Below are 11,962 nucleotides of genomic sequence, written 5' to 3' on the forward strand. Positions count from 1 at the left end.
GCTTGCCATTACGCGTGGCGTTATCCTCTAAAGCCCGTTCCGCCTTGCGAGATGAGGTGATTACAAGTGGTGGCGAGTGCTTGAAGCTACTGTTCATCGCATTTGTTATGTTTCCCGTAAAGCTTCCTCCTGTGAACAACGCGGTGAACTGTTGCCTGTTAACTGCGTCGTGCATGTACGTAGTACACGTACGTAATTATGTACGTACTAACCGTTCGTACGCACGCATGGAGACAACATTGTGGTTAATATTTTTTTCGTAGTAGTCATTTCTGAAGCTGTGCCTGCTTTCTGTGCACTTAGCGAAAACGATTGTGATCGAACTAGCTCGCTCCGTCGTATGTTTGCGTACGTGAACCTCTTTGAACCTCTGTCCTAACTAAACGATTGATCTTCGATGGTGATAGAAGGCCCTAGATCGCGACTGTAGGTGATGCTCGCTGGTCGCGAACGGCGTGCGAAACCATTTAAATTTATTAGCCAGCATATGTGGTATGATAATATACGATATGGCACGAGAAAAAAAACGGAGAGTGGAATCAGAAATGTATACATCCTTTCGGGGCCCATTTAATCGTTGGCTTTGTCTTTTCTCACCTCTTCGTAAGTATGCTGCGCAATACGTACTGACCTAGTAGGTCGAATCAAAGCTGATATACATGGCATTCGTTTAGTACCACTAAGGGCTCAAAAAGAGGCCAAGGAAAGTTCTAAAAATGGGTCGAGAACGTGTCATGCAAATGCTTTTTTTTATATACGACGTGCACTCGTGGTACCGATACCTGCGCATATTATAAACTTCAGACAAAAACGTAAGTTTGTCAACGTGTGTTTGCGACGTATAGTACGCGATAGCTGAGCAGGTATATTTCCTCGAGCTCTTTTGGGGACAGGATCACTTTCGCGTGACTTCGCGTCGTCTTGTGCAGTGACCGATACATTTACTTAAGAGACGTGAGCTTCTTAAGCTCAGCGTCACGGCAGCTCACCTTGCGTCGTTCTCAAGGCAGGGTGCGCCAGCTGGCTGTTTTGTTCGCGGACGTGGCGAGTGATCGTGCAAGCGTATGAAGCCGTACCCCAAATGCGTACGCGTGAGGATATTATTTCAGCTTTTGGCGAGCTTAGCTACGTATTTCCAAGCGGACAATGCAGAAAAAAAACAAAATTCACGCGGTGCATCGTTTTGTTTGCTGCCATGACGGTAGAGTTTGTTTATGTTTACGCTTGCTGTCCTGCGTTGGATTTTGCGACCGTCGGGCTGTCGCCGGGCGGGCGCGTAGCCAGCTTTCGTTATTTCCTATCAGAACCGGATGCAGCGTAGCTTTCGGGGAGCCCGCAGGCAGCCAGACCAACCCAGGAATCCGAAAATCGAAGAGCCCCATTGACGTTCGGTGTGGATTCGTAGGCGTAACAGCACCCCCACCGCCAGACAATGCGCCGGAAAGACGAGCTGCTTCCTCATGGCTCAAATGTCGGGCGCGCTCGTTCGCCAGGTCCCTTCAGGTTCGCTTCAGGTTCACTTCTGGTTCGCTGAAGGTTCGCTACTCCAGATCTATGGGGACAATTCAGCTCCAGACGCCGTCCCTTGAACACATCCCATTCTTAAGACGGATCCCAGCTCCACTGCTTGTAGCCCCACTTTGTCAGCCAGCTTCGCTCGTCTCTTCTGACGATGTTCGATCTCAGCACTTGCCGATGGTTCTGCAACTTGTCAAGAACGCAACCTGACAGAACACCACACAGAGTTTAGTACAAGATATACCTAGCAACGTGTCTATCGAAATTTCGCTCCCTCTACATCAAGAGGCACATGTGGGACACAAGATTCTTAAAATGAGAACTTAAATTGAGTACAACAACGTAACGAATTTGAATACAACATAAAGTTGACCCATTGAGATCACTGTGGACAAGACCACTGAGCTAAGGCCGTGATGAGGACAAAATGTTGACCCGAATGGTCAGCGAGAAACCGAAAGGTGGAGAAGGTACTATAGCTAAAACGCACGGCTCAATGCGTCCGCATTAGCTGTTAGCTTTCCTTTTTTTGTAGCAAACGTCAAAGTTGTGCTGTTGGAGTATCATGCTCCACCTCAGTAACCGGCCACTTTTAGGCGACATGTTATTTACCCAGGTTGGCGGACAGTGGTCCGTTTCGACCACAAACCTCCAATGGGAGACATAACAAGCTAGCTTTTGAACGGCCCACATGAGGCAAGCGCATTGTTTTTCAGAAGTACTGTATGCCTCTTCCCTGCCGCTGAGTTTTCGACCTAAATACAAAACTGGCCTTCCGTTACCAGCACTGTTTTCCTGGCACAATATAGCTCCCATGCCGCGATCACTCGTGTCGCATTGAATCACATATTGCTTAGAGAAATCGGGTGCCATAAGAACGGGCGTTTCACTAAGGGTCTGTTTTAGCTGGCAAAACGCACTCTCCTTTTCTGAGTCCCATACTACTTTAACCAGCTCGGACTTTCGAAGTGCGTCAGTTAGAGAGCTGGCAATGCTAGAGTAGTTTTGCAAGTAATGCTGATAGTATCCAGCTAGGCCCAAGAATGCCCTTATCTCAGATTTCGTGGTTGGTCGTGGATAGTTCATGATAGCGGCAACCTTAATTTCTGAAGGTCTACGCCGGCTACGCCCCACAACGTGTCCCAGGTAAGACGACTCGCTGCACCCTACGTGACATTTAGTAGGTTTCACGGTAAGACCAGCCTCTTTCAACCTGGTCAGCACGACGCGTAAATGCTCGAAATGTTCTTCCCAGTTGTTTAAAAAGATTGCGACATCGGTTGGCAGCAGTGTTTAAGAAGATTGCGACAATGGTTGGCAGCAGCGTCTTTGGCAACAGGCTTTTTGTCACTAAACCAACGAATTTCACTACGCAGGTTAGTTTTATTCCATTGAAACTTTCCTTTGTTCATATTTGCCACACCTGCTGCTGCCGACCCGGTGTATTTTTTTCCCCTTTTGAACCATGGTCACGAATGGTGAATTGTCGCGTGAGGTTGACGCACTTCGAAAAGAGGTGACAGAAATGCGCAAAAGCCTTGAGATGTTTAGCTCGCTGTACGAAAAAATGGAACAAGATCAGGAAGCGTTAGCTTTGGACAGCAAAACTTTGAGAAAAGAAAACGAGGACCTAGTGAGAAGACTTGCTAATTCAGAGCAATACTCTCGTATCAACAACATTGAAATCAAGGGTATACCTTGCGTGCAAGGGGAGGACTGCAAAGCCATCTTGCAAAAACTTGGGGACCAGATAGGGTGTGCAGTGACCTCTACAGGCATTGACGTCGTTCACCATGTACCCCCCAAGAAGGACAAAAACATAATAGCCCGATTTTGCGTGAGAACAAAGAAAGCTGACTTTATCAGCAAAGCTAGGAAAGCTAGGTTAACTACGGCAGACCTTGACCTCCCACAGACCCCGGCTGTTCCAATCTATATCAATGAACACTTGACGCCTGAAAACAAGCGCCTTCTTGCGCGGGAATTAGCTCTGAAAAATGAAAAAAGGTGGAAGTTTCCTTGGACTGATGGTTGTCGTATCAAGGCGAGGGAAACGGAGGACAGCCGGGTGTGTATCATTGGAAGCCCAGGGGACCTGTCAACAATTTGCTAATGGGACCTAACCAAGTTTGACTTGGCTTGATAATGGGTTACGTGCCTTCCGGAATAAAACATTTAGTCTCAGCTAAAAAAACCAAAAGTGACGTTTTTTCATCAAAATATTCGTTCACTGCCTAACAAAATAGACGATTTCAGCTTGCTACTCGACACTTTCAGAACATTGCTTTAAGTAATAATGTTAAGTGAAACTTGGTTAACGCGCACATCGGACATGTTTCAGCTTCCTGGCTATCAATCGTTCCTACGAAATTGTCGTGATAAGCGAGGGGGTGGTATCGCACTCTTTCTCAAGGAAAATATCTTGGCTGAGCTCATGGTCGAATTTACTGATATAACCCCTGATTATGAGGCGTTAACAGTGCAGAACAGTAACAACATGTTCTCCGTTATGTACAGACCTCCATCTGGTGATACAACAAGATTTTTTGCATTCCTTGAAAAGCTTTTCAGCTATTCATTAGAAGATAAAATCAACCTGGTCTTAGGTGGCGACGTCAATATAAACATGCTTTAATCATGCCCGTTACAAAAAGATTTCCATTCACTCATCACAACTTACGGTTTTTCAAACACGATATCTTCTGCAACACGTGTGACTATCGACGGCGCATCCCTGTTAGATGTATTCATCTCAAACATTAACATCGACTTGTTAGAGGCCGATGTTGTGTACACTGACATTAGTAATCACCTAGGCATTATATTACTAGAATAGAATGCACTCCATTGCTAGTAAAACTACAAAGTCAGTTCTTATTCAATCTATTACCTCATCAAATCTTGAAGAGTTTGGCAAAGTTATTGCCCAAGAGGCATGGCATAGCGTTTACAGATCAAACGATAGTGACGTTGCATACAATGCTTTTATTCGCACTTTCCAAACACTCTACCATGATCATTTCCCCAAGAAAAAAGTGGCACGGGCATCCAGGGCACGCAAACCTTGGCTCACGCCTGAGCTTCTTCGTATGATTAAACGCAAACATGCACTCTATGCTCGATTTGTCAAGTCTAGAGATCCAGCCCTCCTAAGCGAATTTAAAAAATATCGATATAGTCTAACAAGTCAGCTTAGGTCTGCAAAGAATGCCTACTTCGTAGCAATGTTTAGTGACCCAGTCAATCAAAAAAGTGATGTGGTCTGGCGCAAACTGAATGCTTTGTTAAAGCCTACTTCACTTTCAGTACTTTCGGACGTTTTGAGTCACAATGGCCAAATTCTTTCGGTAAAGGCGATACCGGATACGTTTAATGAGTTGTTTTTATAAACCTCAGTTAAATAATAATGATGGCCTCAATAACTATGCTCAGTTCCTGCCTGTAAACGCGTTTAGTGACACTCTATTTCTTGCCCCAACTACACCACTGGAAATTTTTTCTTGCTTCAGTACTATTAGTAGCAGCCGCTCCTTGGACGCCGATGGTATCCAGATTCGCCCCATGAAGCATGTGCTTGACATAATATGCCCTGTTCTTACCCATATTTATAATTCAATGTTATCTACAGGTGTATTTCCAAAACAAATGCAGATTTCACGCGTTGTTCCTGTTTACAAGCATGGTACTAAAGAGAACATTAACAATTATCGACCTATTTCAATAATCCCATTGTTTTTAAAAGCAATGGAAAAATTAATGCATATCAGATTGTTATCATTTTTCAATCACCACAATTTGCTTCAAGATTTTCAACTTGGGTTCAGGAAGCATCGCTCTACTGAAACAGCCCTCTTGACTCATAAAGAAATATTCATAGATGCATTTAGTCGTAAAAAAATAGCATTAGGCATATACGTCGATTTTTCTAAGGCATTCGACCTTCTCAGCAAATTAGAAAACTATGGTGTGCGTGGGACAGCGCATGCTCTTTTAAAATCCTACCTTTCAGGCAGGACACAATTCGTAGATGCCAACAATGAAATATCTGCAAGGAAGCCGGTCGTTGTAGGTGTGCCACAAGGAAGTATTTTAGGGCAACCTTTATGTTTGATTTATATTATTGACATTGTACACTGCACAAACAACGCAACATTTGTCTCTTACGCCGATGACACAACAGTTTTTATTACAGGGAGCATGGAAACAGAGATAGAAGAAATGGCTAATGAAACACTGTCTGCTGTAGTTACCTGGGCTTCAGTGAATTTACCAAAACTAAACCCTTCAAAAACACAAGTCATTTTATATACGCCTAAAGGAAAAACCTTGATAAATAAGATGAGCTTATTTCTGGGCTCTGAGCAGTTAGACATGGTTGATTCTGTTAGTATTCTTGGTGTATATTTTTCACGACACCTTACGTGGAATGTACATATTGATATTCTATACTCTTAGATGTCATCGGCCATTGGTGTCCTTGCACGTATGCGATCTCTTCTCCCACTAAGGTCAAAATTATGATATACAATGCACTGGTATCATCTTTGTTACAGTATTGTAGCTTAGTGTGGTGCACAACCGGTGTGACGAATTTGCGCAAGTTGCACTTACTACAGAAAAGGGCCGTATGACATATTGCGGCTGAACACTATCTGTCCTCTACATAACTTCTTTTTCTAAAATATGATATTCTTCCAGTTTTCTTTTTGTACAACTACAGGCTGATGTTATGCTATAAAGAGTTTGTCAAACATTGTACCAATACCACAACACATCTTGCTAAACTTAGCGTAAACACAAGTGTTCGACTCACCAGGCACAAAGAAGTTTGGACTGTACCCACCCCAAGAACCTCTTATGACAAATAATCATTGTCCTACAGACTACCTTCTTTGTTAAATTTTATAAACCGCGAAGATTTCGATCCTTCCTCTAAACAAAACTGTCAGATTAAACACTTCGCCCAACTGATACATTATCCTCAATGATACATCTCTCAGAATTTATGCCCATTCTTTCCTTTTTATTATTGCTTTTCATGTTTATGCCACTTCATGACCATACATTTGAACTACTCTCTTTTTATCTTAGCACTGTTTTCATGAAGTTTTTGTATTACTTTTTTGTGATGTTATACCTGTATGTTTATTTCATATTTGTTGTACATGATGGACTGCCATTCCTGCTGCTTTGTCAACTTGTGAACGGGGTCAGGACCTCGTCAAGCTCTTGAGCTTTTAGTCCTATACTCCACCTTGTCTAAAGGAAGTAAAATGATGGATTGATTGATTGATTGATGGATTGATTGATTGAAATTGTCAAGATACGGCAGAGCGAACTCAGAAAGGCCTTTAAGAACGCGGTTCATTAAGCCTGAAAAACAAAAGGACGCATTTTCGATCCAAAGCTCAGCTTAAGTGGACGATACGTTTCAAATGGAAAAACGAATGCGGCATAGCGGCTAGCACGCTCCGTAAGGGGGACTTGCTATACCCTCGCACAGGTCTAACATGGAAATATAGCTGGACTGTGACACAGTTTCTACCTCTCTTGTAGGTTTGGTATCGGGTAAGCTTGGTCTCGAGTTATGGCGTTATGACGCCGATAATCGATGCATGGCCTCGGATCTTTTCCGGCACTTGAACTAATATTAGAGGGGATGTATACTCATTCTCGCCCGGTACTATGACTCCCAACTCCAGCATTTTAGCGATCTCCCCTTTCATGGCCTGCTTTTGCACAGGGGTACAACGATATGGCTTGCTACGGATTGGCTCCTCACAAGTTAGCTCGATATCGTGTGCGAACACCATCGTGTTTCCGGAACGGTGCGAAAACACATCTTCAAACTCGGAAACAATGTTTCTCAGGTCCTCCTTGTGGACTTCACTTGACCTAGGCTCTAGGTTCAACTGCTCCAAGATTACCTCCGATCCCCTTTCGATTACATCACTAGAACTCAAATTTTCTGCTCCCTCTTCCTCTGAAGCATTCAACAGCTGATTTACGACCACTTGACGTTGAACGTATGGTTTCACCAAGTTACTGTGGTAAATTTTGTTCGGCCGCCTTCTTAATTTCACTACATAATTGGTATCAGAAAGTTTCGATATTACTTTGGCGGGCCCTTCACAATGAACCTCAAGCTTGTTCTTTTTGGACGACCTCAGCAGCATTACCTGACTACCTACAACAAAAGCGCGCTTCTTCACCGATTTGTCGTATTACTCCTTCGACAACACTTGTGCAGCCTTCATGTGGCTTTCCACAAGATCTTTCGGTTTTTCCAAGCCTTTAAAGGAGGTTTAGAACATACGCATCTTTATTAGGGTCCTCATCGAATCCTTCCCAGGACTCACGTAGCATTCGCAATGGTGTTCTCAAATTGCTGCCATACAGAAGCTCTGCAGGGCTAAAACCAGTGCTCTCATGAGGAGCTGATCTCAAAGTGAACATAGCGGGAGGAATACAAGCTTCCCAGTCACATTTCTGCTCGTGCCAAAGAGCTCTCAGTATTCGTTTCAGAACGGAATGCATAGGCTCTACCGGATTAGATTGCGGGTGATAGATCAAGCTGTGCACTACTTTTATTCTACATTAATCCATAACGTTAGAGGTAAGGCAGCTGGTGAAGACACTACCATTGTTGCATTGGATTTCAGAAGGAAATACGACGCGTGCAAATATAGATAGCAGTGCATCCACGACATGAGGGGAATTAAGCTCCTTAAGTGGTATCGTTTCCGGAAATTTTGTAGCTACACAGAGGGCCGTCAGGATGTACCGACAGCCTTCCGTGACTTTGGCAAGGGTCCGACGACATCAATTACTAGGCGCCGAAACGTTTCTGTGATAAATGGCACAAGCTTCATGGGTGCTTTCCACTTGTCCGTGGATTTCCCCGCTCTCTGACAAGTGTCGCATGAGCGTACAGTCTTCGATATCCTTCCAGTATTTCGGCCAATGAAACTCAAGGGAAACTCTAGCAGTGGTCTGTTTATGCTGAGATGCCCGGCCCACGCGTTTTCATGCGCCAGTTCCAATAGTTGGCGACGATATATCTGTGGCACCAAGAGCTGCTCATACTTGCGACCTTGCGCATTTGTGTAGCTCCGATACAGGAGCCCTGCTTTGTCAAAAAAGGAAACAATTTTTTTTTCTTGTTTCCCAAGTTTACGCTTTTCATTAGCGCTTTAATTGAGAGGTCCTCACGCTGCTCTCCAATGAGCGTTTCTCGATCAACCCTCGAATGCTCGCTCCAACTTTCCGCTATAGGTGAAAGGGTTGCACCCCTCTCGCTCTGACTCAATGGCGCCATGTTGTCTCCTCCGCCTACGGAGACTGCGCCAGTCGCTTCTGCGACGGGCCACTCGAGTGACTGCTCAATTGACTCACATGGGGAATTTCCTGTCTGAAGTTCCGTCGACTCGCCGCCAAGGTCATACAGATCAGCATCTTTTGAACTTGATGCTTCATCACATTGAACAAGATTAAGCGCCTGCGAAAGCTTCCGCGCTTGCGATCGCGTGAGGGCCATGTACGCTAAGTTGGAGAAGAACTATTTGCCCTGCTCTTAGAGAAGCTGCTCTGAGGTATTAGAGAAAAGATAAGGAAAACGATCGGAAAGCGCAGCAGACACAGCCCCTTCGGTGCGAAGCTTACCGAACCGGCCTTCAATGACAACCGTAGCGATTGGTAAGCAAGCACTCTGCTCCTCGGCGACTTGCCTGATCCACGCGCATTCTGCTGTAAAGTCATCCGGAGACACCCATGAAGGATGGACAACGTCCATGGTTGCCGCTGAGTCTCGAAGTGCTCGACTCGTTTTCCCATTCACACTAATTTCTTGGAGATTCGGCTCTAACAACCGCTTCTTCTTTTCCGATTCTCGGAGTGTTGCGAAAGCAAACTTTTGCTTACAGTTTATTGCGATGTGCCCTTCCTTTTTGCAGTTGTAGCATATTAGCGGCTTCCGTGATTCAATCGCCCGTGTGGTATCAATGCGTTGTTTAGGAACCGCACTCGATATCTCCGCTTCCGTTCGCCCTTCCCCTATAGTGTCTTTTGTAAGAGACGGGTCCTTCTTGAAATTACGGTGCGGAGCGGGTTTCCGTTATTGAGGTTTCTTTGAAAAGCCCTCTTTCCTTTCATCCTTTTCAACGCGCACTGCCCTGCTATGCAACTTTCGGCGAGTATAATACTCATAAGCAAACTCTGCTGCCTTGTTTAGCTGTACTTCACCGAGTTTGTCCTGCAGCCAAAGCTTGACATCCTCCTCGATGCAGCGGTAAAATTGCTCCAATGCAATGCATTCTACTACTTTATCGCGATCGTCATAAACACCTTCGCCCTTGAGCCATTCAACTAAATTCGCTTTAAGACGAAACGCGAAGTCAACGTTGACTCATTCCGCTTTTTAGCATACCGGAACCTTTGCCTAAAAGCCTCGGGTGACTACTTGACATCTCAAGAGCACTTCCTTAACCTCGTCATAGCTCTCAAACGCTTCCCTCGACAAGAACGTTATTACGTCGGACACTTCGCCGGGAAGATGAGCTAACAGGTTTTGCGCCCAAGGAGACCGCTTCAAAGCATTTCGCTCACAGACGTGTTCAAACTTGACGAGATACTTCACCATGCCCTCGCGTACTACGAACGGTGGCAGTTAGTCACGAATTCTATAATCACTGACCTGAACTGTCGGATAAGCTACGCTAGGCACCTGCGAACACTGTAGGATTGCCAATTCCGTTCGTTTCAAGTCGAGGCGATTCTGTCTCTCGGCCTCCCCACGTTCGCGACGTTCGCGCCTTTCAGCTTCTTCACGTTCGCGAGCTTCTCGACTTTCAACTTCTTCGTGTTCGCGAACTTCTCACCTTTCAGCATCCTCGCGGTGCGCTGTGATATCTACCCAGGCCTCATCGACTTCCTCAGCCGACACTCCTTTATCCTTCATGATCTCAAGGATCGCTTGCTTTCGTTTCGCACGGCTCTAAGTAATGCCGAGTTCTTCACAAATTTCGAAGAGTTCTTTCACTTTAAGGTTCTCTATCGTTCACACTAGCCTCTTGCTGTTTGCGCCTGTTAAGAATCTACTTGCCGTACCCACTATGAATCTACTAGAAAGACGCGCAAGCAATTTTTAACACTCCCGTGTTTACACCCTCCGCATTAACTTTGGTTTCAAAGCGCTTCAACTTTACTTGAAACGATCAAAGCTCACTCTAATGCTTCACACAGCCCTTCTCTAGACTACTATAACCTATGCTAGAGTACTCTGGTGAACTGAGGGGAAAACATCAGGCTCTCACCACATCGATGTCACTAACGCCGGCCGATTTCGCAGCTGCCAACCACTGTTACGAAGCCGGCGACGCCAACACGGTCCCGAAGGCGCCACTGCTCCGAACTCTACCGAAAAGGTTACCAGCCGTTTGGTAGCGTGGGTCAGTTTAGACGAGCGGGCGAGACAACGGTGAGTTGAGTCAAGGTTTATGTACAGCATAGAAATAGAGGCGTTACAAATTCGGCACTGGGGCCGACAGCTTAGGGACTCGAAGAGCCGAGATGTCTTCTCTCGCAAACTGTTACGAGGCGCACCGCCGACGAGGTTACGACAGGCGCCACGAAACTCGCCACTGCCAAGGACACCGGGCGCGCCGACTGCGAAGGGGCTCGAACCGACGAGTGGCTTCTCTGACGCATAGGTCAGCTGCTCGTGACGCTCCACAGGGCTTTTTTTTATAGGCACCGGGTGGATTCTTTGAGCGACCAAATGTCTAACCAGAAGCGCCACTGGCCGTGATGTCGGAATCCTCCAATGGGGCCCGCCACGGCGTCTGGTTGCACCAAGGACGACGGATGTTGCGACGCATTGCAGAACTCGCCAGATTGAAAGGCGCCGATAGCTTCAAAGGGCTCGCGGACTGAGGGAGCTCGCGGTGCGTTGCGTGAGACACCGGCACCGCCGCTTGATGACGTCGTTGAGTTGGTCGTGTCAGGCGGGCTCGATTGCTGGCCTTGACACAGATTGCCTTTTTCAGAAACATTGACGTTCGGTGTGGACTCATAGGCGTAACAGCTTCCATGGTTAGATACTAAAATGTGTGCAACGGCCAGCGACAACCTTAGTGCTTATCTCATAAAGCGTTTATACTGGGGTGCCGTGGTCCTCCGAACTAGTTTTAAAAGGCGCTCCCATATGGTGTGAAGCCCCATCACGTTTAAAGTGCACTAATAGTAAAGAATGAAATAGTTTAGTTTAGTATACTGTACTTTAAGAGCTCTGATTTCGTTAATTTTTCTATGAAAAGTTTAGTATTAGAGGAAACAGAAAGGTCATAATCATGTTTTTTTTTATTTGCCGGAAAAATCTACGTGATTGACGTGACAAATTAGAAAGTGTATCTGTCGTATTTTGATGCAATAGGCTCAAAACTGTTTG

This window comes from Rhipicephalus microplus, chromosome X (genome assembly GCF_043290135.1).
Source record: "Rhipicephalus microplus isolate Deutch F79 chromosome X, USDA_Rmic, whole genome shotgun sequence".
Lineage (NCBI taxonomy): Eukaryota > Metazoa > Arthropoda > Arachnida > Ixodida > Ixodidae > Rhipicephalus > Rhipicephalus microplus.